At 39.1% G+C, this 27,190-nt stretch overlaps 1 protein-coding gene across 1 annotated transcript in view; it reads right to left on the reverse strand.

Moving 5' to 3' along the window:
- LOC150084418 (NPC intracellular cholesterol transporter 1-like) overlaps nt 1-27,190 on the reverse strand; it is a 594,638-nt gene that overhangs the window by 478,063 nt on the left and 89,385 nt on the right. The gene's annotated exons all lie outside the window — the stretch shown is intronic.

Raw genomic sequence — 27,190 nt, forward strand, 5'->3', positions numbered from 1 at the left:
AGTGGCAACTGAAGTTTAACCTTGACAAATGCAAAGTACTGCATATGGGTAGAAGTAACCCCAGAGAAACGTACCAACTGTGTGGTACTACACTTAAGGTGGTAGAAAATGAAAAAGACCTGGGAGTAATTGTGCAGGCAGATATGAAGTTTTCTGAGCAATACAGACAGGCTGCCAAGGCACATCATGGAGTCTTGTCAATGATATATAGGAATTTTGCTAGCAGGGAAAAGGAGGTGATTATCCCTCTGTATAAGGCAATGGTCAGGCCACGCCTTGAGTACTGCGTACAGGTCTGGAGGCCTCATTTCAGGAAGGATGTAGATTCGCTTGAGCGTGTACAGAGAAGGGCAACAAGATTGGTGAGGGGAATGAAGGGATCCTCTTATCAAGAGAGGCTTAAGTTCTGCAAATTGCAGTGGCTAGAGACTAGGCACCTGCGCGGTGATCTGATTGAGGTGTATAAGGCCTTGAATGGGTTGAGCACGCTGAATTCTGATGGGATCCTTCCACTTGTTCAGATTACGAACCTAAGGGGGCATAAATTCAAATTACGAAAGGACAGATGTAGAATAGATGTGCAGAAATTTGCCTTTAGCCAGCGGGTGGTTAATTGCTGGAACAAACTTCCATCTGTCGTTGTGGAAGTTGATAGCTTGAATAAATTTAAGGAGGAACTGGACAGGCATTTGGAGGGAATGGTGTGATATATTTTTTTTTTGGTTGATGCTGCATAAGCTCATACACTTGCTTTCTTGCATCACATGCCACTTCTACTACTACTACCCGTTTGTAGCTAGAGTCATTGTATGTGAAACCAAGTAGCCAAAAACTGCCATTGTTGTATTTAATGGAGCGCTAACTGTAACAGACGTATCTCGTTTTCCTACTTCCTTTTCTACCTGCATCCATATTTCTACCCAATTTTTAGACTTCTACATGGTTTCTTTATATTGCGCTCCAAATGATAATATTGAGGTACCAATACACCTTTTGGAAGAAATTTTAAGCACTTTTCCTAGTGAAAATATATTCGTTTCAACTGACTCCAATGCAAAATCTCAACTTTGGTTTAGCGAACGTAAAGACGCTAGATGTTCTGTGTTTGAAGAATTTATATTGACTAACCATTGGAATGTGCATAATCTTCCCAACATCCTTTTGGAACGTTCACGGACGGTCTAACATAGACCTTACCCTTTCCTCTCCATGCTTGTTGCAGCATGTAAAAAACTGGATGGTCTGCCCGGACGTATGCAATAGCGATCACCGTGCTATCACTTTTGATTTAGTATTAAATGTTAGGGATGGCGGTTCTTCAGGATTTAAGCCGCTTCTCTATCAGAACCACAAACTGGACCAAATTTAAGCAAGTCTTGCAACAAGAATTTTCAGATAATGAAATTGCACAACTGAACAGTTTATCTGCAATAGAATATGCTTACTTTGTGCAAAACACTCTTTACAGAGCTTTGACTGAATCCACTAAAAGAAAAGTTAGGAGACCTGGCTCCACCCCATGGTGGAATCCCCAGTTATGTTTTGAGTAGACGGGTTATAGATGCAAAGAAAGAATTTCCGGAGGCACAGATGCTTAACAGAAACACACGTTAGGCGACTAAAAGAAGTCTATTGTCAATTACGTAAGGAATATTTCAAAGCTATTGCGGAAGCCAAAAGATCCTCATGGCAGAAACTAGTGTTCCATACAGGTAATTCTGATCCATGGGGATTAATATACAAAATTTGTCGTGACAAACTTGTAACTCCTGCGATGTATAGTTCTGTTTACTCTAACGGATATCTGACTACTGATTGGCTCTCCACGGTTGAAGCTATTATAGAGAGACTTTTCCCTGATGATCACCCAGAGCAAGACACAACCGAACAAGCTCAAAAAAGGTTCGTTAACGGATCTTACAAGGGATCAAATGACACGGAACTATTTAGTCCAGATGAACATGCAATCTCTAAAATCAATCTCTCAAAATGCCCTGGAATGGACTTAGTTGAAAATGCGGCAATCAAAAGATTTCACCAACATTTTCCACATATATTGTTGAATATATTCAACAAATGTCTATTAGATTAGAGGGGACTACTACAAATATTTGGAAGATTGCGTTAGTAAAGATGTTCAGAAAGCCTGGAAAGTTGGCAACGGATCCCAAGGCATATCGCCCTATATCCCTTCTGGGAAATCTTGGAAAGTTTTATGAGAGATTATTAGCGCCTAGGATGCAGAAGGTTTTGGCTACGAGTAATATGATTTCTAATTCAGAATTCGGCTTTAAGAAAGGCTCCTCCACTGAAGATGCCATCAGAAATTTGGTGAATCTATGTAAAACTACAGACAAGAAATACATGATGGCTGTTTTTATTGACTTTGAAGGCGCTTTCGATACACTCTGGTGGGAGAGCGCCCTCAGGTCACTTCAAGAGGCAGAATGTGATGGTTTACTATATCAGGTTATTAGATCTTATTTTCCAAATAGGCAGATGAAAGTCATCTCACAAACATTTGGTATTTTCAAAATTCGTTTCCAGAGGACGCCCACAAGGCTCGATCCTTGGGCCTCTCCTCTAGAATTCTGTTTTAGACCAATGGTTACTAAAAGAAAGTCAAATTTGAAATAAAATAGCATATGCCGACGATTTAGTGCTATGCATACCAGGCAGGTCAAGACTTTTGCTAGAAACACATGGGAAAGAAATCCTGGATGATTTGCTGGAATGGTCTAGAGTAAACAAATTAAAAATTTCTGAGACGAAAACAAAAATGATGATCTTCAATAATAAACTAGATTATAACAAACCTCCTAAACTTCATATCAACAATGTCCAAATTCCTTATGTTTCTCAAAAATAAATATCTTGGTCTCTTAATTGATGATAAACTTTCTTTTATCCCCCATGTAAAGAACTCAGCTAAAAAGATTAAGTTTACTGCCAATGTCATTGGGTTTTCGAGAGCTGAATGGGGTAAAAGCACAAAACTCTGGCATTATATTATAAGGCTATATTTTTGCCAATTGTAGTATATGCGGCTGCCATATGGTTACTCACGTCACAGTAAAAGCCAAAATTTTATCATTGCAGAGAAAGATGATGTTGGCAACCCACAGATGCTGCAGAACAACATCAAACAATGCATTACAAGTGATCTCGGGTTGAATTCCGATTGACGTTCATATGGCTTACGAAGGCATGGTTTCTAACTTAAAGAAAGGTTTGGCAACTCAAATCCTCGACATTGCAAGTAATCCGGCTACGGATTTTCGGCAGGAGAAAATTAATCTTTGGACAAAATTCACTGAGAATTGGAAATACAGATGGCAATCCAGTGAAACAGGACTCGCTATTAGGTAGTTCATTGAAGATGCAATATTTGCTGTAAATAAGAAAGTTATGGGATGGTTTTACCCTTCAATGACAACGTCATATTTAATTACTGGACATGGTTCACTGCGGGATAAATTGTGTAAATTTGGACTTGAACCTGACCCTTTGTGTTTTTGTGGGGCAGCAGAAGATTGGAGGCATGTTCTGCTCTATTGCCTGGCTTATGACGACTTCAGACAAGAACTATTTAACAGCACTCAACCTATTAGGACTGATAATCTCGATATTTTGATTCAGGATGCCAAGAACTTTGCAGCATTCCAATCTCTTTCTGACGAGGTGTTCAAAAGAAGACGCACCTTGTTTACTAATTCTAGAAGTGGACAGTAGACTGATGTATTCACGAACTTATATTTCTACTTTACTAGGTCAAACAGCTGTTAACTTAGAAACTAAATGTTGTGTTCTTAAATTAGTAATAATATAGAATGTATATAATGGTATTAACTATATATAGAATTTTTTATTTATTTATTATTTTTTTTTATTATTTTACTTTATTTTTCCCCCTCGGGTTGGGCAGCCTGAGGGCTCCTGTCCTTTGGTATTGCACTCCTTCCACTGGACGACAAATTGGTGCAGCAGCACTAGATAATAGAACCAGGCACAACTCCTCATGCTTAGAAATGGGCAGTGATTGACCGGGTGTTGATCGCTGTGGAGTGTAGACACGGTTACTCACTCTCCCTCTCAACACAGATTTTCCAAGATAGTTCGACTAAACGTCTAAGTGCCACTCAAAACAAGTACATACGCATGCATACATACATAGTATATCTTTTATTGCGTTTTATTGCTTGAAAATGAAGCTGTATAATTAAAATTGTTTCTTACGCAGAATGCGATGATTGTAAATAGAAAGTGTTTGTATCTATGTATATTTGTATATATACAGGGTGATTCACTACCAGTGCGGCAAACTTGCAGGAGGTGTAGGGGGCACAAGACGAATCGCAATCACATAGCATTGCAGGGTCCGTCATGCGGTAGAGGACATTGAACGGGAGGTCACGTGAACAGCGATCCCGCTGGAAGTCAGCATTTGCGAACCGTTTCTGTTGAACAAATCAAGTAGCAAAAGTCCTCCGGAGTGGATAATCCGCAGGCTCCAATGGTTGGACGCGTTGCAGATGGTATGAACTCATTTGGTTTGTTGACAGTATCCTCCATACAGTGAATTGGGAAATACCCAATCGTTGGCCTATCGCTCAAGTACTCGTACTGCCTTCTGCAAGACATAGGACATTCTCCTCATTGTCTGGCGTCCTCGTCGTTCGCTCTCGATTCATGGTACCTCTCGTGAAACAACCAGTCCCACGTAACCTTCTGTGCACACGTGCGAAAATCGTATGATGAGGAGCATGCCTGTGCGGGAAACGTTCCTGGTACAAGCGCAGAGTGGCGCGCCCATTACAGTCCACAGCTCCATACACGAGGTGCATGTCGGCCAGTTCAACGTTTGAATACTCGTCCATCCTACTGCCTCGGGAACCGGTTCGCAAATGATGACTTCCAGCAGGATCGCTGTTCACGCGACCTCCCGTTCAACGTCCTCTACCGCATGATGAAGGCATTTCGGACCCTGCAATGCTATGTGATTCCGATTCGTCTTTGTGCCCCCTACACCTCCTGCAAGTTTTTCGCACTGGTAGTGAATCACCCTGTATGTAATAAAAAAAAATTAAAAATGGCCATTTCATTGTCTGTAGCACTGTATGAAACCAATCGAATTTCTGAAACAATCGTGCTCATCATTCGGTAATTTGTACATAACTACTGAACTACTGCTTTTATCTGTTTTTGCATGTGCACCAGCTTTCTACGGAACGGTCCCAGTTAAGCAAATCACCACAGGCTGTTTCGCTTGTAACCTTTAGAAATAGTCCCTAAGTTTTGCACGCCAGTGTAGTTGGGTCAGACGATTTACAACATCTTCAGTCGACCGTCCTTTCTTGAAGCCGTATTGTGCTTCTGAACATAATTGATGCCTAAACATAACATTCGCCTAAATAATTTCTCCAGGTTGGCGAAAAGCGAAATAGGTTTGTAGGCCCGTGGATCTGATTAATTTCTCAGGCTTGTGCAGTATCTTTAGTAGAGCTATTTTCCATTGACGAGGAAATATTTCTTCTAGTAAACTAAGTAACCTGAGAAAGCAAGTTCAACAGGCTAGAAAAGAATTCCAGCGACGAAGGCACCTTTCTGCTGAGGATGTTAGGACCTACAGGGAAGCTTACAGTACCCTAAGGCAGCGTTTCCCAAACTTTTTTAGTCAAAACACTTTTCATCTCACAACATATTCACGGAACATTTACGAAACAAGTTTAGCAAGAGCCAAAGAACTGTTGCTAATATTTTATTACATATGGCGCACTGTGCATCAGGAACATCCTTATTTCCAACATGTGTAAAGCCAAAATTCAAATAATGTCATTATACTTTCGTTTTGGTCTTTTATTAGTTGGTTCTTGTTTTTTCACTTCGGATTTCTGGAGAACAAAAGGCTGCGCTTGTTCATCCTCACTTTGAAGTGTGACAATATTGTGTTTGTTTTCATCGAGCAAGTTGCACAACTATAAGTACTTTGCTTCTCGTTTTAAAGTTCCTTTTTTCAACCACAAATCTATGTTCACATATTTTAGTAATAATATTTCGAAATACTAATAATTATTTCAAAAAAAATTATACAAGGAAGTGAGTTTAGTAATGATATCGGTTCGCTTCCACCTCTTCTTCAACCCGTGTACTCCAGGCTAAATGGAATTTTTTTTTTTTTTTTTTGGTAGTTGTTGGCGCATAGGCTTCTGTGGCCATAATGCACCTCCCAAGGTTTTTGCAGTACTTTGATCCAACCCCGAGGCGGGAATTGAACCCGCGACCTTTGGGTTGCCAGGCAGGCACTTTACCCACCTGGCTAGCCCGGTCTGCGCAAAATGGCATATTAGATCACTATATTGATACTTTTTCGTAGGTGTCCTTATCTCTACGCATACTTCTTTATGCAAAGCCCGCCAAAATAAAGTGTTCCGCGGTCTTTTTTTTTTTTTTTTTTATGAGATATCGCATATCTATTTGATTATTAGTCTATACCAGTATATTAACCGAAAAAAATGTTAAATATTATAATGGTACAAAAGTGGTGTACGCTACAAATATGCAAAATTCATTTATTTCATTTTTTTTATTAATTACGATTTTTCGCGGAACACTTGTTCATATCTCACGGAACACAGTTTGGGAAACGCTGCCCTAAGGAAAAACTCAAAAGAACATGGTGCTAAAGCCCCTTGAAGAAAGGTAGAGATGACATAATCTGGGCACTTTCTCGAATGCCAGAGGTTCGTTCGAATAGTAATAGCCAGGGTCGACCCCAAAATTTGTGGGGCCCTGTGGAAGCCTTTACCCATAGCAGCCAGATATGCGATATCCATATCAGCTGCATGGCATTAAGGGCATTTTTCCCTTAATGCCATACCACTCCACTTTGTACAAGTCTTCCATGTTCAAAAGTATCAAAAGCTTTCCTGAAATCAAAGTATATGATATCAAAATTATTATTTTTTGCATCCAGTTCCTTTGTGACCACATTGTAGTATCCAATCGCGTTGGTCAGACAAGACTATCCCCTTAACAACCCCATGCTGTGTCTAGATGATCCTGCAGTGCTTCTTTAACCAGTGACTCCATTGTTTTCCCCATAGCAGAAGTTAAACTAATAGGTCTGTAATTACTCATGTTACACTTTGATCCCCTTTGTGATTTAGGGACACATTTGCACACATATTGTCCATGGGGACCTCCCCTGAGTCCAAGGAAGCCTTCATAATTATGGCTATGGGTTTGCTTACTTCCTTTGCTGCTTTCTTCAATATAATTGGATAGATCCCATCCACCCCAGGTGCCTTTCTTATGTTCACACTTCAACAATTTTATTTCCACTTTGCTCTCAGTTATTACAAAATCATTTAGCTCTCTGCGGGAGTTTGATAAGCTTCTGGCCTTCACTACAATACAGACTTCCGCGTGTGTGAATGGAGATGCAAAATTAATCAGAAATTCCTCCAAACACACAATCACAAAAAGGTCGTCGCCAGTTCGTAGGCATTACCTGACTTTACAGATTTGGAGAACCCTTTTCCAGAGCATTCCTAAGTTTTGCTCCCAGTAAGTTTACTATTGTTATTCCATTGTTTTTCTTTTCTACCCCAGGTATATTAGATCAGTTTTAAAGGGTAAGAGTTATATTTCTATCTTTCATTTTGCCTAATTTTGGAATTTGCTTACAAAACATCTCCACCTTTCCTTGTTTAGCATTAGCATTAGTAGAGGCATATGATGCAAGAAAGCAAGCTTATTCAGCATCAGCCAAAAAAAAAAGAAAAAAAAAAAAAAAACAACCACTACTCCCATTTCACCCCTCAATTCGTTCGAAATACCTGTCCAGCTGAGCCTTAAATTTGTTTAGTCTATCAACTTCAACAACAAGCGATGGAAGTCTATTCCACAAACCAACTGCCCGCTGGCTAAAGGCGAATTTCCGCACATCTATCCGACATCTGTCCTTCCTCAATTTGAATTTATGCCCTCTCAGGTGATTATTCTGAGCAAGAGGAAGAATTCCATCGGCATTGAGCATGCTCAAGCCATTCAAAGCCTTGTACACCTCTATCAGATCACCTCGGCGATGCCTAGTCTCCAGGCTCTGTAATTTGCAAAACTTAAGCCTTTCTTCGTAAGAGCAACCCTTTGTTCCATTCACTAATCTTGTTGCCCTTCTCTGTACTCGTTCCAGCAGCTCTACATCCTTCTTGAAATGAGGCCTCCAGACCTGTATACAGTACTCAAGGTGTGGCCTGACCAATGCCTTATACAAGGGAATAATCACATCCCTGTCCCTGCTAGAAAAATTCCTGTATATCATTGACAAGACACCATGAGCTACTCTTGCAGCTCGTCTGCACTGCTCAGAGAACTTCATATCTGCCTGCACAATTACCCCCAGGTCCTTTTCATTCTCTACCACTGTCAGCGTAGTACCACAGAGTTGATACGTTGATCTGGGGTTACTGTTTCCCATATGTAGTACTTTACATTTGTCAATGTTAAACTTCATTTGCCACCTCTCAGCCCATCTGCTCAACCTTTCCAGATCCTGTTGCAGCAGCATAGTATCAGTAGTGTCCTTAACAACCCTGCCAACCTTTGTATCGTCTGCAAACTTGGACATTAAGCCTGATACACCATCATCAATATCATTTATAAATACAGAAAACATCAATGGACTCAACACTGAACCCTGAGGAACTCCACTAATAACATTAGTCCACGTTGAGCAGTGTCCATTGATTACCACTCTCTGTCTTCTGCCACTCAACCATCCCTTTATCCATAGCAGCAATTTGCCTCGAATGCCACACTTCTCCAATTTGTGCAGCAGTCTTCCATGCGCAACAGTATCAAAAGCCTTTCTAAGATCCAAATATATAATATCAAAGTTATTCCCTGCATCCAGTTCTTTTGTGACTACATCATAGTATCCAATCAAATTGGTCAGACAAGACCTGCCCTTAACAAACTCATGCTGTGTCTGAGCTATAACTGAATTCTTGTCCAGATGATCCTGCAGTGCTTCTTTAACCAGTGCCTCCATTAATTTTCCTGGAACCGAAGTTAAACTAACAGGTCTATAATTACTTGTGTCAGCCTTTGATCCTCCTTTGTGAATTGGGGTTACATTTGCACATCTCCAGTCAAAGGGTACCTCCCCTGAGTCCAAAGAAGCTCTCATAATTATGGCTAGGGGTTTGCTTACTTCCTTTGCTGCCTCCTTTAATATAACTGGATAGATCCCATCCACCCCGGGTGCCTTTTTTATGTTTATCCTCAACAATTTCTCCTCCACTTTCCTCTCAGTTATTAGAAAATCATCTAGCTCACTGCCAATGTTTACTTCACCTACGACATTCCCCTTCCTGAATAACTCCTCGTGTGTGAATGTAGATGCAAAATACTCGTTTAGATTGTTAGCCACCTGAGCTGGATCCTCAACTGTTGAACCATCAACATCCAGTGGACCAATCTGATTCATCCCTTTCCTTCTTGAGTTTAAATAGGTAAAGAACTCTTTTCTGTTTTTCTTTGCATCCTTTGCCAAGGATTTCTCATAATCTGCCTTTGCCTGCCTAATCTCCTTTGTGACTTGGTTACAGACCAACTTATATCTATCATAGGCTTCCACGTCACCCATTAATTTGTATGTATCCCATGCATTTTTCTTCTCTGCCATATGTCTCATTAGTTCATCTGACAACCATTTAGGCCTGAACCTTGAACAATATTTCTTGGTTGGTATGTAAAGCCTGGTAGCTTCCAAGATTAGTTCCTTGAATGCTTCCCATTTTGAATTTGCTGTTGGTAACATCATCAGTTGGTCCCACTGTATAGAATTTAAATACTGTCTCAGACCAGCATAGTCTCCTTTACGAAAGCAAAAACCCTTCCCTTTACCTCTGATGGTAGTTACCTCCTTGAGTAAATCCCACTTCAGCACACTGTGATCACTGCCACCCAGTGGTTCATTTATCTGCAGATTCCTAATGCATGAAGAATCACTACTGATAATCAGATCAAGAGTATTACTCCCTCTAGTTGCCTCCCGAACATGCTGGTGGAGAAAACAATCATCCAATAAATCCACAAAAGCCTTGCTAGTGTGTGAGTGACCAACCTACAAATTCCAGTCAATATCTGGGAAATTAAAATCCCCCATTATAAGACTCTCTGATTTACTGGCCCACTCTATTTCCCTGTACAGTATCTTATTATACTCATGAGAGTCATTAGGCCTATAGCACACTCCTACTCTCAATTTTGATTTACCTATGCTTATGTCACACCAAACTGACTCAACACTGCACTGTCCAGCGATGTCAACTGGCTTCACTTCCTTGGATTTTATGTGTTTTTTAACTAATAGCATAACCCCTCCTCCCTTCCTATCCTGTCTATCCTTTCTGTAGACGTTGTACTCCCCAAATTCCAGTTCTGCATTCCTTATATCTGTGTGACAGCACGTCTCTGATATCCCAACAATATCTGCCTTTGATGTTTTGAGTAATACCTCAAATTCATCAAATTTATTTACTAAACTCCTAGCATTAGTGTACACGCAAGTATACATGCACCTGTTTCTATTCTTAGCTACCCTAACACAACCCATGTGTTTACTTGTACCGCAATGACTTCCAGCAGTCTCTGAAATATCCTGCATCTTGTTTTTCAGGCTTCTGCTCATTCCAATAGAAGCATTGCAAGAATCTCTTTCACCTCTGCCCGTGGCTACTGTTAATCCATTAGTCGTTGTCTCCCCCCAAGCTAGCAGTTTTCCGACCCACCTAACACTGCCTCGATAGCATCAGCAAATATTCTTGCACCCTTTCTATTTAAGTGTATCCCATCCCTGTAGAAGCAATCTCTCCTGTTAACAAGTACAGTCCAGGCTGAAAAAAATTCTACCCCTTCAGCCTTGTACAATCTTTCCAGGGCCGAATTGATCGACAAGGCTCTCATCATATACTCCCTCCTATCGTGTCTGGGCAGAATTGCAGACACTTTCAAATTCAACCCTACTTCACGGCTTTTTTTCAACAGTGACCTGTACTTGTTAAGTAATTCCGCTGGTCTCCTACTCTTAATATCATTAGTGCCAACGTGTACAACTATATCACCTTTTGTGCCCTTAAAAGATGATATCTGCTCTACAACGTCATCAACCTTTGCGCCTGGCAGACATACCCTGGTCCTGTTCCACCTATCCTTTTTACAAAGCATGTTCCCCGTTTCCCTGACAATTGAGTCACCAACAACTACTAGTTCCTGTTGGACCAGCGCATTCTGCCTTGGGGGCTGCCTCTGTGTTGCAAGATGACCAAGTCCAAGCTCTGGTGTTGATGTGGGCAGCTGAGAGCTTGATGGGCCCCTCAATTTATTTCCTTTGACGGCATCCACCCTGTCCTTCAGGAGCGGATTAAGGTCGGTTGAGGCCCCGGGCGCAGAAGAAAATATTGGGCCCCTTAAAAAAAAAGAGAGAGAGACAGGGAAAATAAAAATACATGTTAACCATTTTTTTAAATAAGTAAAAAATATTATGTACTATTAATGTTTTATTTCCAATAAAATTTGAATATAATATATGTATAATATAATTAATAATAGCATAATAATAATCACAAAGTTTTGAACTAATATGTTCAACTAATTTGTTGGGGTTTTGCTTGGGCCCTTCAGAAGTCGGGGCCCAGGGCGCGCGCCCGGTGCGCCCGCCGTTAAATCCGCCTCTGCTGTCCTTCAAGGTCTCATATAGGCCCATAACAACGCCGAGTTGTCGCCTAATTTCCTTGCACTCCTTGCATCGTGCACACACAAAGACATCCCCCATGGCAGTATCATGTCCCGTACCCGATTGCTCCGCAAACATCAAGCAAACAGTGCATCTTAAAAGGCCGGTATATTCCATTTAGGTATATTCCATTATTATAAATTTAACTTAATGTATTTAGCTTATGTATATATAAATGCATCGATTTTTTCATTGAGTTTAACTCACTGTTTCAGGTCATGGCACATGTACCTTCTTCTCCTTTGTTTAATTGACCAGCCTACTTCTCTTTGCCCTTATAAGAGCTTTTAGTTTACTTGGCTCTGTCACGTACTATTTGCAATTACTATTTACATAAAGTTTATTTCTCCTTTTAAGCTATACTCATATATATCTCAGCTGCCCACATCAACACCAGAGCTTGCACTTGGTCATCACACAACACAGCGGCAACCCCGAAGGCAGAATGCACTGGTCCCACAGGAACTAGTAGTTGTTGGTGACTCTATTGTCAGGGAAACAGGGAACATGCTTTGTAAAAAGGATAGGTGGAACAGGACCAGGGTATATCTGCCAGGGGCAAAGGTTGATGATGTTGTAGAGCGGATATCTTTTAAGGGCACAAAAGGTGATATAGTTGTACACGTTGCCACTAATGATATTAAGAGTACGAGCCCAGCAGAATTACTTAACAAGTACAGGTCACTGTTGAAAAAAAAACCGTGAATTAGGGTTGAATATGAAAGTGTCTGCAATTCTGCCCAGACACGATAGGAGGGAATATATGATGAGAGCCTTGTCGATCAATTCGGCCCTGGAAAGATCGTGCAAGGTTAAAGGGGTAGAATTTTTGTCAGCCTGGTCTGTACTTGTTAAGAGGAGAGACTGCTTCTACAGGGATGGGATACACTTAAATAGAAAGGGTGCAAGAATATTTGCTGATGCTATCGAGGCAGTGTTAGGTGGGTCGGAAAACTGCTAGCTTCGGAGGGATACAAGGACTAATAGATTAACAGTAGCCACCGGCAGAGGTGAAAGTGATTCTTGCTGCACTGCTTCTATTGGAATGAGCAGCAGCCTGGAAAACAAGATGCAGGATATTTCAGAGACTGCTGGGAGTCATTGCGGTACAAGTAAACACATGGGTTGTGTTAGGGTAGCTAAGAATAGGAACAAGTGCATGTATACTTGCGTGTACACCAATGCTAGGAGTTTGGTAAATAAATTTGATGAATTTGAGGTATTGCTCAAAACATCAAAGGCAGATATTGTTGGGATATCAGACACGTGGTGTCACACAAATATAAGGAATGCAGAACTGGAATTTGGGGAGAACAATGTATACTCCCCAAATTCCAGCGGAAATTCCAGAAAGGATAGACAGGATAGGAAGGGAGGAGGGGTTATGCTATTAGTTAAGAAACACATAAAAATCCAAGGAAGTGAAGCCAGTCGACATCGCTGGACAGTGCAGTATCGAGTCAGTTTGGTGTGACATAATTATTGGGAGATCAAAATTGAGAGTAGGAGTGTGCTATAGGCCTAATGACTCTGATGAGTATAATAAGAAACTGTACAGGGAAACAGAGTGGGCCAGAAAAATCAGAGAGTCTTATAATGGGGGAATTTAATTTCCCAGATATTGACTAGAATTTGTGGATTGGTCACTCACACACACTAGCAAGGCTTTTGTGGATTTATTGGATGATTGTTTTCTACATCAGCATGTTCGGGAGGCAACTAGAGGGCGTAATACACTTGATCTGATTATCACTAGTGATTCTTCATGCATTAAGAATCTGCAGATAAAGGAACCACTAGGTGGCAGTGATCACAGTGTGCTGAAGTGGGATTTATTCAAAGAGGTAACAACCATTTTGCTTTCGTAAAGGCGACTATGATGGTCTGAGACAGTATTTAAATTCTATACAGTAGGACCAACTGATGATGTTACCAACAGCAAATTCAAAATGGGAAGCATTCAAAGAACATATCTTGGAAGCTACTAGGCATTACATACCAACTAAGAAATACTGTTCAAGGTTTAGGCCTAAATGGATGTCAGATGAACTAATGAGACATATGGCAGAGAAGAAAAATGCATGGGATACATATAAATTAATGGGTGACATGGAAGCCTAGGACAGATATATGCTGGTCTGTAACCAAGTCACGAAGGAGATTAGGCAGACAAAGGCAGATTATGAGAAATCCTTGGCAAAGGATGCAAAGAAAAACAGAAAAGAGTTCTTTACATATGTAAACTCTAGAAGGAAAGGGATGAATCAGATTGGTCCACTGGATATTGATGGTTCAACAGTTGAGGATCCTGCTCAGGTGGCTAACAAACTAAACGAGTATTTTGCATCTACATTCACACATGAGCAGTTATTCAAGAAGGGGAATGCCAGAGGTGAAGTAAACTCTGGCAGTGAGCTAGATGATTTTTAATAACTGAGAGGAAAGTGGAGGAGAAATTATTGAGGATAAACATAAAAAAGGCATCTGGGGTGGATGGGATCTATCCAGTTATATTAAAGGAAGCACCAAGGGAAGTAAGCAAACCCTTCGCCATAATTATGAGCGCTTCTTTGGACTCAGGGGAGGTACCCATAGACTGAAGATGTGCAAATGTGATCCCAATTCACAAAGGAGGATTAAAGGGTGACACAAGTAATTATAGAAGTTAAACCTGTGAGTTTAACTTCTGTTCCAGGAAAATTAATGGAGGCACTGGTTAAAGAAGCACTGCTGGATCATCTAGACAAGACTTCAGTTATAGCTCGGACACAGCATGGTTTTATTAAGGGAAAGTCTTGCCTGACCAATTTGGATACTATGATGCAGTCACAAAAGAAATGGATGCAGGGAATAACTTTGATATTATATATTTGTATCTTAGAAAGGCTTTTTAGCATTAGCATTAGTAGAGGCATTTGATGCAAGAAAGAAAGCTTATGCAGCATCAGCCAAAAAAATAAATAAATAAAAAAAAACAAAAAAAAAACAAACCACTTCCACTTCACCCCTCTGTTCGTTCAAAATACCTGTCCAGCTGAGCCTTAAACTTATTTAGGCTATCAACTTCCCCGACAAGGGATGGAAGTCTGTTCCACCAACCAACCACCCGCTGGCTAAAGGCAAATTTCTGCACGTCTATCCTACATCTGTCTTTCCTCAATTTGAATTTATGCCCTCTCAGGTGATTATTCTGAGTGAGAGGAAGAATCCCATCAGCATTGAGAATGCTCAAAGGATTCAAGGCTTTATACACCTCTATCAGATCACCTCGCTGGTGCCTAGTCTCCAGACGCTGCAATTTGCAAAACTTAAGCCTTTCTTCGTAAGAGCACCCCTTTGTTCCATTCACTAATCTTGTTGCCCTTCTCTGTACTCGTTCCAGCAGCTCTACATCCTTCTTGAAATGAGGCCTCCAGACCTGTATACAGTACTCTAGGTGTGGCCTGACCATTGCCTTATACAAGGGAATAATCACCTCCTTATCCCTGCTAGAAAAATTCCTATATATCATTGACAATACACCATGAGCTACTCTTGCACCCGTCTGCACTGCTCAGAGAACTTCATATCTGCCTGCACAACCACCCCCAGGTCCCTTTCATTCTCTACCACTGTCAGTGTAGTACCACAGAGTTGATACGTTGCTCTGGGGTTGCTGTTTCCCATGTGTAGTACTTTACATTTGTCAATGTTAAACTTCATTTGCCACCTCTCAGCCCATCTGCTCAACCTTTCCAGATCCTGTTGCAGCAGTATAGTGTCAGTAGTGTCCTTGACAACCCTACCTACCTTTGTATCGTCTGCAAACTTTGACATTAAGCTTGATATACCATCATCAATATCATTTATGAATACAGAAAACAATAATGGACCTAACACTGAGCCCTGAGGGACGCCACTAATAACATTAGTCCCGACGAGCAGTGTCCATTGATTACCACTCTCTGTCTTCTCCCCCTCAGCCACCCCTTTATCCACAGCAGCAATTTGCGTCCAATGTCACACTGCTCCAATTTGTGCAGCAGTCTTCCATGTGCAACAGTATCAAAAGCCTTTCTAAGATCCAAATATATAATATCAAAGTTATTCCCTTCATCCAGTTCCTTTGTGACTGCATCATAGTATGCAATCAAATTGGTCAGGCATGACTTCCCCTTAACAAAACCATGCTGTGTCTGAGCTATAACTGAAGTCTTGTCTAAATGATCCTGCAGTGCTTCTTTAACTAGTGCCTCCATTAATTTTCCTGGAACAGAAGTTAAACTCACAGGTCTATAATTACTTGTGTCAGCCTTTGATCCTCCATTGTGAATTGGGGTCACATTTGCACATCTCCAGTCTGTGGGTACCTCCCCTGAGTCCAAGGAAGCTCTCATAATTATGGCTAAAGGTTTGCTTACTTCCTCTGCTGCCTCCTTTAATATAACTGGATAGATCCCATCCACCCCAGGTGCCTTTCTTGTGTTTATCTTCAACAATTTCTCCTCCAATTTACTCTCAGTTATTACAAGATTCTCTAGCTTACTGGTAGAGTTGAATACACCTCTGGCTTTCCCCTCGCTGAATGACTCCTCATGTGTGAATGTCGAAGCAAAATATTCATTTAGTTTGTTAGCTACCTGAGCAGGATCATCAACAGTTGACCCATCGATATCAAGTGGTCCAATCTGATTCATCCCCTTCCTTCTAGAGTTTACATAAGTAAAGAACTCTTTGCTGTTTTTCTTTGCATCCCTTGCCAAAGATTTCTCGTAATCTGCCTTCGCCTGCCTAACCTCCTTTGTAACTTGGTTACAGATCAACTTGTATCTATCATAGGCTCCTGTGTCATGTGTTAATTTGTATGTATCCCATGCATGTTTCTTCTCTGCCATATGCCTCATCAGTTCATTATACATCCATTTAGGCCTAAACCTTGAACAATATTTCTTGGTTGGTATGTAAAGCCTAGTAGCTTCCATGATAAGTTCTTTGAATGCTTCCCATTTTGCATTTGCTGTTGGTAACATCATCAGTTGGTCCCACTGTATAGAATTTAAATACTGTCTCAATCCATCGTAGTCGCCTTTACGAAAGTAATAACCTTCCCTTTACCCCTAATGGTAGTTACCTCTTTGAGTAAATCCCACTTCAGCACACTGTGATCACTGCTTTTGATACTGTTGCACATGGAAGACTGCTGCACAAATTGGAGGAGTGCGGCATTGGAAGCAAATTGCTGCTAGGGATAAAAGGATGGTTGAGGGGGAGAAGACAGTGGTAATCAATGGACACTGCTCATCGTGGACTAATGTTATTAGTAGAGTCCCTCAGGGTTCAGTGTTGGGTCCATTATTGTTTTCTGTATGTATAAATGATATTGATGATGGTATATCAAGCTTAAATGTCCAAGTTTGCAGACGACACAAAGGTTGGCAGGGTTGTTAATGACACTACTGACGCTATGCTGCTGCAACAGGATCTGGAAAGGTTGAGCAGATGGGCTGAGAGGTGGCAAATGAAGTTTAACATTGACAAACGTAAAGTACTACATAAAGGAAACAGCAACCCCAGAGCAACATATCAACTCTGTGGTTCTACACTGACGGTGGTAGAGAATGAAAAGGACCTGGGGGTAATTGTGCAGGCAGATATGAAGTTCTGTGAGCAGTGCAGACAGGCTGCAAAAGTAGCTCATGGTGTCTTGTCAATGATAAACAGGAATTTTTCTAGCAGGGATAAGGAGGTGATTATTCCCTTGTATAAGGCAACGGTCAGGCCACACCTTGAGTACTGTATACAGGTCTGGAGGCCTCATTTCAAGAAGGATGTAGAGCTGCTGGAACGAGTACAGAGAAAGGCAACAAGATTAGTGAATGGAACAAAGGGTTGCTCTTATGAAGAAAGGCTTAAGTTTTGCAAATTACAGTGTCTGGAGACTAGGCACCAGCGAGGTGATATGATAGAGGTGTATAAAGGCTTGAATGGTTTGAGCATGCTCAATACCAATGGGATTCTTCCTCTTGCTCAGAATAATCACCTGAGAGGGCATAAATTCAGATTGAGGAAAGACAGATGTAGGATAGTTGTGCAGAAATTTCCCTTTAGCCAACGGGTAGTTGGTTGGTGGAACAGACTTCCATCCGTTGTTGTGGAATTTTTTTTTTTTTTTGGCTGATGCTGCATAAGCTTGCTTTCTTACATCATATGCCTCCACTAATGCTAATTCTAATGCTAATATAGATGCAGCGCTATTGCCATTCATACCTACGAGGTGTGGGCCCGGTGCCGGCCACAAACATGTTCAACTGTTTCTGTCGAACAGGGCCCCACACTCGAATGGTCAAAACAATATTTCTGATTAATGTATTAAATATTATTCGTATTTAAAATTTTGTTCACTATTATATAAAATTATTCAATTGTGTCTTAGTTACTGTAAAATTTGAAAAATTAAAAACAAACATATCACGATTACAAAAACACCCCGCATAAGTTTTGGACAGAAGCCTCAGGCCCCCGGTAAGTAATTCTTGAACATGGCCTACAAATTTTGGAGCCGACTTTGGGTTTGGCAACAACATTCCCAGACTGGTGCTCCTGCTGTCATTTTCGATGAGTATCAAAATAAACAGAAGTGGTAGTTCAAACTTCCTCCAACAGAGGGTAATACGGAGATTGTCCAATAGCTGATGGGTTGCAAGTAACAAACCAGTTTCTTTAAACTGGGAAATTCTGCAACAGAAACGTATTAAATGGAGAGAAACTCTTTATGGTAATGAAACATTAAATCGTACCAGTGTATTTGAACGGTTTAAGCAGTTCAAATACAGATGTCAGAAAGTTCGTAATGACTCAAGAAGTGGGCGATACCAACATAGCGAATAAAGTTCTGTGAACTGTGATAACGGATCATAGTTTGACTCAATATGATGCCTGATGAGTTGAATATCACTAATCAGACCATTCATCAAATTTTGTATGAAGTTTGAGAGAAAAGGAAGTTCTGTGGAACATGTTTGCCACAGAGCTTCACAGATAAGCAAAAACAATGAAGTGTCATCATGCAAAGAATGATGACACTCTTCATTGTCTTGCCAAGCATTGTCAAGACAATCCTAATTTCCTCTACTGTATTATCACCAGAGATGAGTGTTCAGTGTTTCTGTACCACAGACATGAAAAGTCGGAGCATGCAGTGGCCTTCAAAATCATCACTAAGGCCAAAAAAGTTTCGTTTATAGAAATCCAGGATAAAGACAAGGCAGATCATATTTTTTTTAACAAACAGGATGTGATTCACAAGTAATTTGTACCTGAAGGGGAGAGAGTCAATTTTGCATTCTACATACAGGTGCTGCAAAGACTATTGAAGTGTATTTCCCAGGTGATGCCACAATTTCAAGAGAAAGGCTGCTAGTTCTTGTTGCACAACAATGCCCCTGCCCATTCCACACTTGTGAAGACATTTCTAACAAAACGTGGCATTCTACAGATCTACCATCCACCCTACTCTCCTTATCTAGCAAAAGCAAACCAAACCAAATTATTTATTAGTGTCACCCCTAATTGATTACATATACCCATGTTTTTTTGTATCTGTAAACTGCATGTTCCGTCGATTTGCCTGTTTTTCTGGACGAAAAACCCCAGTTTCTTGGGGGGGTGGACTTTGCAATCTATGCCTGAGGCCAACTAAACTCAGCCACATAGTGAAAAAAGCCCACTAAAGTTCCTCGTGTCATCGACAGGATTCGAACCTTTTCCACCCGATGTTGTGAGGACAGTGACTGTAATACTGTTCTACTGTGCAGACTTATCTAGCAAAAGCCATTTTTTTTTTATTTATTTATTACATACATGTTTATTAGATATATACATAGATACAAATACTTTCTATTTACAATCATCACATTCTGTGTAAGAAACTCTTTCAATTATGCAGCTTTAATTAAAAGCAATAAAACATATAATATGCATGTATGTACTTGTTTTGGGTAACACCTAGATCCGTGGTGGCGAACCTATGACACGTGGGTCAGATACTGACCCACGAAGGCTTTGTAAGTAACCCAACGCGCACGCGTTTATTGTAATATTGGCCTACTTTTTTTAAATTATAACAGAGAGAAAAGATAATCGAAAATATTAAACAATTATAAAATATAAATATATAATGTCAGATTTATAAAAAAATATATAAATAAAAAATAACAAAAATCCAAGTGGAATGTGGACGTCGCGCGTCGGCAAACAGTGTTCTATTTGTATTAAACTACGCATGTGGGTGACTCATTACATTTTGACATAAACTTGGCGCAATTTGTCGTTGCATTGAAGAACGGAGATGTATCGGTCTAGTACTGTACAAAGTTACCAGCTCGTACTCTCGCAGTATTGGACTAAGAGGCAGACTTGACGTACGCGTCTAATGTAATGCCAGTTGTAATTAAAGTTATCAACTTTATAAACTTAATAAGCGAGAATTTGCAAATTATTAGAGGAAATTGAGTGCCAATATTCTGGGATTTTGACATATAACAATGTTCGATGGCTCAGTTGCGGCCAAGTTCTTAATCGGTTTGTCATTTTATTAGACGAAATAAAGCTCTTTTTGAATGAAAAAAACAATAGTTATGACGAATTTTCAAATATAGATTAGCTAAATGATTTAATGTACTTATGTGATATCACTCAGCATTTCAAAGAACTGAATAAAAAACTTCAGGGACATGGACAAATTGCATTAATGATGTTTGAAAATATCAAAATATTTATGAAAAAACTTGACATCTTTACTAAAGATTTGGAAATGAGCACCATGAAATATTTTCCTCAATTACAAAAACATTTTCAAAACACTAAAGATTTTGAAAATATTCTTGACATTCAAGAAAATGCAATTAAAAAATATTTAACCATTTTGCAAGAAATAAAACAAGCTTTCCATGAGAGATATAATCAATTTAAAAGTTTGGAAAATACATTTCGCTTTATTTTATGCCCACATAAAGCAGAGTACGATACAATGCAGCTAAACGATTTTATGTGGCTAGGTATCACTAACTTAGAAATGGAATTAATTGAATTCCAAAGCAGCATAGTGTGGAAAAATAAATTTGAAAACTTGATTTTCGAAGTAGAAGGAAAAATTTCAGAAAGTAATGCAGATAGGCCTAACGAAGATTCCACACTAAAAGTTGAAAATATTATATTAAACGCATGGTATTCTTTACCGAACAATTTTACATGTATGAGGAAACTGGCTAACTCTCTTCTCACAATGTTCGGGTCCACATATTCCTGTGAAAAATTGTTTTCCTCAATGAATTTTGTTAAATCTTCCAACAGGAATAAACTTGGAAATGAATTGACTGCAAAATGTATTAAAGTAATGAACACGAAGTATGTACCTAATATTAAGAAACTGTCTGAAAGTAAGCAACAACAAATTTCGCATTAAATATACTTTTATCAACTTTATTACACATACTGTATCTGTAATTATGTTTGACGCACTATGGTCATAGTTGTCGATGCGCCCAATAAATCCCGAAACAAACAAACAAGTAATTATGTTAATTATTAATGAAGAATATTTCAAAATAAAAGCGTTTTCTTTTATTCCTCGCCCATTCAAATACTTTGTGCAGAGGCAATACTGGTCATGATGTCACCTGGTGCGGTACAAGGCATCAAATCAAGCTTCGATATTTACTTTTTTTTTAGCTCTTCACTTGCAAAAGTTAAAGTTATAAATCAAAAAGGAAACTAAAACCTTTTTTGAATTATTTCAAAAGTGAGAACCAAAAAGATTCGACTGTCAACTTTATCTCTTAACAAAATGTTTGATGTTTCCAAATAATTGGTACCCTTTTCGCCCCCCCTTTCTAATTGAGGCCACTAACTTATGACTCACGGGCTAGTATTTAAAAAAAGAAATAAAAATAATTGACCCACTCTTCAAAAAGGTTCGCCATCACTGACCTAGATGTTTAGTCGAACTCCACCTTGGAAAATCTGTGTTGAAAAAGTATCACTGTCCACAGGCCAGAATATGTAGTGTACGTGTGTGCTTATGTGATGTGTAAGTGTAGGTTTACATCGTTTCAGTTCTTTTCGCCAACAGTGAGCGATCAACACCCGGTCATTCGCTGCCTAGCACCCATTCCTAAGCACCAGGAGCCATGCCTGATTCTATTATTTAGTGCTGCTGCACCAATTTGTCATCCAGTGGAAGGAGTGCAATACCAAAGCCCTCAGGGTGCCCAACCTGAGGGGAAAAATTTACTAAATCATGTATATAGCTGAATGCATGTTAAAATATAATTTTAAACACTAGATTAACTTATAATCCAAGAAAAGACTACACAGCTTCAATTGTCCAAAATCAGTTGAACCAAAGGTTATAAATTTCAGAGAACAAATAAATCCCTATATGTATAGTTAATACCATTATATACATTCCATATTATTATTAATTTAAGAAAACAAAATTTAGTTTCTAAGTTAAAAGCTGTTTGACCTAGTAAGGTAGAAATATAACTTCATGAATACATCAGTCTACTGTCCACTTTTAGAATTAGTAAATAGGTGGTCTTCTTTTAAATACCTGGTTAGAAAAGATTGGAATGCCACAAAGTTCTTGGCATCTTGAATCAAAATATTGAGGTTGTCAGTCCTAATAGTTTGAGTGCTATTAAATAGTTTTTGTCTGGAGTCATCATAAGCCAGGCAATAAAATTAAAAAAAAAAAAAAAAAAAACTTACATTTAGGCCACCCGAATAATTAACTTCATCTATCGTGCTGTGTATCTTATGTCTGTTAGCCAGGCAATAAAGCAGAACATGCCTCCAATCTTCTACTGCCCTGCCCTACAGACAGGGGTGGGCCGTACTGAGGGTGAAGGGGTGCACTGCACCTGGGCGCCAACGTTCAAGGGGCACCTGAAAACCTGAAACTTACACACACACACACATATGAAGAAACCGGGTGCCACATACCCTAGGAACGTCCCTGCCCAGAGAAACACAAAGGGTCAGGTTTAAGTCCAAATTTAAACAATTTAACATGAAGTGAACCATGTCCACTAATTAAATATAATGTTGTCATTGATGGGTAAAACCATCCCATAACTTTCTTATTTACAGAAAATGTTGCATCTTCAATTAACTGCCTAGTTGTGAGTCCTGTTTTGCTGGATTGCCATCTATATTTCCACTTATCAGTAAATTTTGTCCAAAGGTTAATTTTCTCCTGCCGAATATCCGTGGCCAGATTACTTACAATGTTGAGAATTTGAGTTGCCAAACCTTTCTTAAAGTTAGAAAACTTGCCTCGGTATGCCACATAAAGGTCAATCGGAATACAACCTGAGATCACTTGTAATACGTTGGTTGATGATCTGCAGCATCTCTGTGTTGCCAATATCATCTTTCTCTGCAATGATAAAAGTTTGGCTTTCACTTTGACGTGAATAACTCTGGGAAACCATATGGCAGTAGTATATACTACTATTGGCAAAAATATAGCTTTTGTAGGTGTTTCGTTTATTCTCTGGCTAAAGCCTATTGCTAAAAATAGTTAACTAAAGCCAATAATTCCTACCTTAAATCGTGTTCACTTCGGACTCTAGTAGGCATTAAAGAATTTTAATATGACAATCAATACATAAAACACACATACCTTTTCCTATAACGTTAAATCATTCTACAAAAAACACTTAAATTTCCATAATTGGTCATTCCTATATGTATACAAATTCATTCTATAATTACACCTATGGGTTTTCACAATAATAGTATCAATGAAATACCATTCCTATATATATATATATATATATTAATCATTCTGAAATTACACAAGCCATTATTCACAATAAATCCAAGCTCTTATTATCACACATCAAAATTTCTATTCATATACGGTCTAGGGACAGACCTTACAATCACCATTACGTACATTCCTTCCTAGAGTTCAGACCCATTCCATTAGAGTTACTACTACAAAAGTCAAGGATTCCTAGGAACACCGATTGCCTCTTAAGGGGTTCTTTTTAGTAAATTGTTATTGCTCCTCTGGACAATATTTTAGAAGAATGTTATTAAGGAAAATTTCTACTTACAGTTTCTTTTCTTTGTTTGTCAGGATGGACCAGTCTGCTAAGCACAGGATTTCTTTCATTTCGAATTTTCTTAGACCTTATATGCCTTTCCCTTCTTATCTCCGGATCTCCAACCCCTTCTCTGATTCCTTAGGCTTCCTAAATGTTCCTCATAACTTTATGAAACCTTTTGGACCCGACGTTCATCCACATTCCGAAAAGTTTATCCTGCCTTCCTCTCTAATTTAACTACAGTCCACGGCATTAGCTAAGACCATGGCTCTAAAACTCTCCGTGGCTGCTCCTACACTTCTCCATACCCCATTTGACTTGGACAATACCTCTAAAAACACCACTCCAAATTCACCAAGAACTCCCCTTATTTTCCCGCCTCTACGTTCCTTATATCTCAAATATTCTCGCATTTCCCCTCCCCTTTTTTCTTGTTTAATCCTCTTTAATCCTATCTGCCCTTGACCATCTTACGAGCTTTACTAATTTTTGCTTCCTACAATAGAAGTAACAATAGAAGTACGTGTTTACCCCTTCCATTTCCATTATCCATTTGACCTTTCCATAGAGAGAGAGAACTAATACAGCTCTACTTCTCAGAATTTTTTCCCTCTCGCATTTCTATTGAAGTAAGTTATAGAGATGGGTAACTAACAAATTCATTTCAAATGTTCTTTTCACAACTGCTCAAAATTTTTGCTGTTTTACTCCAAACTTATATACGTTATTTCTCATTTTATTATTATTATTATTAGCCATATAATACAAGGAAGCCTGAGGCTTATGCTGTACTAGGCAAGAGAGAAAAAGTTAGAAGTAAAAGGGAATCACCAAGAAAGAGAAGAATGATGATATCCAGTTCAGGATCTCGGGTGTGCCAAGCTCATACTCACCAGATGTGGGCCCCTGGGGTTCTGGACATGAGTCACTAAAATGCAAACTAGCTGAATTCCATCTTACATCATCATCAGCTCCATGTATTTCTTCTTGCTTCTCTTTCTTCAATTTTTCTGTCCATCTTCATAGCCTCGTTTCAGTCTCTTAGTCTATTAGATCTCTCCTCTGTTTCATTAGCATTTCTTCTACATTTTCTCAAAATTCTTACACACAGTTCAGCCATTTTTACACTTCTTTAAACTTAAAACAGTTTAATAAAATTGAAGAGAGATAAAATAAACAGTTAAAATAAACATACATCGATAGCTTTCAGGCATAGTTTGCTTTTCTTCAGTCAAAAACCATCAGTACAAAAATTAATAAAGAATGCCTGGTATGGTGGTCATGTGAGGTGAACCGCGTGAACAGGTGCTGGCAACAATTAGCAGTTGGAAAATTTGGGCAGCATACCTAAGCATTTTATATATATAGATTATTATGTCTGATCAGGACTTCATGAAAGTCATAACATTATCTGTGATTACAAGTAGCGACATGCATCATATTTATAATAAACAAGGGTAAAGCAACAAAGCCCTACACGTGCATCCTTAAAACTAAATTTAATTTGATTGCCTCATATATTCTGATCTTTGATCTAGCATTATTGTGTAAAAAATGTTTGTATTAATCACGGCCTTTCTAGCACTCAGCTTTTGCTGCCCTCTGGTGAGTGAATCTTATTGGTAACCATTGCACAAACTTAATATTAAAATTTAACCAACAGAAATGCACATTTTTATTAATTATTGAGTTGAATTTGACTTTATTCAACTGAAAATGCTTCACTTGTTTTAACCTTCACTCGAATTTAAAATTTATTGAATAAGCATGAGTTTTTGAGGTGGAGTGTGGAATAAAGGATTCATTCCTAGAACAATAATTTCACTTAAACAATCTGTGCAAACAGTGGCATCAGAAGATTTAAAACAATAAATCCAATCAGGGAAAAGAGCAGAAATCTTGTAGATCTCTGCATTTTGCATTCTTGAAATACCAAACAACACAAGGCTGAGAATACTCACGAGAGAAGAGCTCCATTACAGAAGAGCTCATCATTAAGTTGTGATATGAGATGCCCAGAGGACCATTCACCTCAACTGTGTACTAGGAAAGGTTGCTTGTGAGAAAAAGATATTTATCGTGGTAGGTAAATGGTCATTAGTCATTAGAGCAAGGTCATTACTAATTGAAAGAGCATCACCATTTCAACTAAATGGGTCCATGTGACTAGAAAACCAAAGCCAGCTGGAGTTGCGAATATTAAAATCGCCAGGGAAATTACCTCATTGTCAGGAAAGTTTGACCAGAAGAAGTCAAGTTTCTAGGAAAGGAAGTCAAACAGTTCCAAGTGTTTTTTTTTGGAATTAGAAGATTGATAGATTAGAAGAAGACAGATGAATTTCAGAGCATGGAGTAGAGAGATTTTAAGTCAGTGACTGAAAACAGGAGATTCCAAATTAACAGGAAATATCAGTATGGACATATGCACAAATATTATCTTTGAAGCAAAAGAAATCATACAGTGAATAATTAGGACAACTGAGATGGGCAATGGTTGAATCAACTGATAATGGGGATTATGTTGGAAAAAACTAAGTGGAGCTTGGAAGACTGTAAATGAAAATGGATATCATTAAGATTGGAACTGAGATCATGTATATTTGTGAAATGAATGTGGAAGTGCTAGGTGTTAGGAAGTGGAGGTTTTGATTTGTTTGCAGATAACTTTTTTCTATTAGTTTTACGATTCATGGTGTTTTCAGTAGTACAGAAAAGGTGGTGGCAGCATCGTATCCAGGTATCATTGTAGGGGGCATGGCAACCAGGTTTTTGAGTGTTTTTTTTTTTTTTTTTGATAGACCTAGGAATGCTTATAGGCACATAAATAATGTTTGATTGAGTACCTTTATTTGAATATTAGGAAAGCATGTGAATAATAATACACATTAATCAAATAATGACAATAATATATTTTTCCAAAAATTTGGCAATACAACACATGGAACTTTACCTTTTTCTTAAATTTTGAATTTTTGGTTAAGGAGGTGAATACGCCCCCTCTGCCTCCCTGTGAATATGACCCTGGGTGATGGGGACATGTTTCATGAAGTAATGAAATTTTTGGAAACTATGTACACACAGCAAGAATATACCCAGCTCCTTGACATTGCATGGCTTCAACAATGCCCCCTCCCTGCATACACACTACTTGGACTCCATCCAGTCACTATGTGACAGAGTAGAGGCAGCAATATCATGCACTAGCTGATCCAGATGCCTGATACAGAGATAGCATGGCTCCCATCTAGCAACCAACCTGCAAACAACTTTTTAGAGCTGTATCCTTGAAATGTAA

The sequence above is a fragment of the Mastigoproctus giganteus genome, chromosome 6 (genome assembly GCF_048544385.1).
Source record: "Mastigoproctus giganteus isolate SK-2022 chromosome 6, ASM4854438v1, whole genome shotgun sequence".
Lineage (NCBI taxonomy): Eukaryota > Metazoa > Arthropoda > Arachnida > Uropygi > Thelyphonidae > Mastigoproctus > Mastigoproctus giganteus.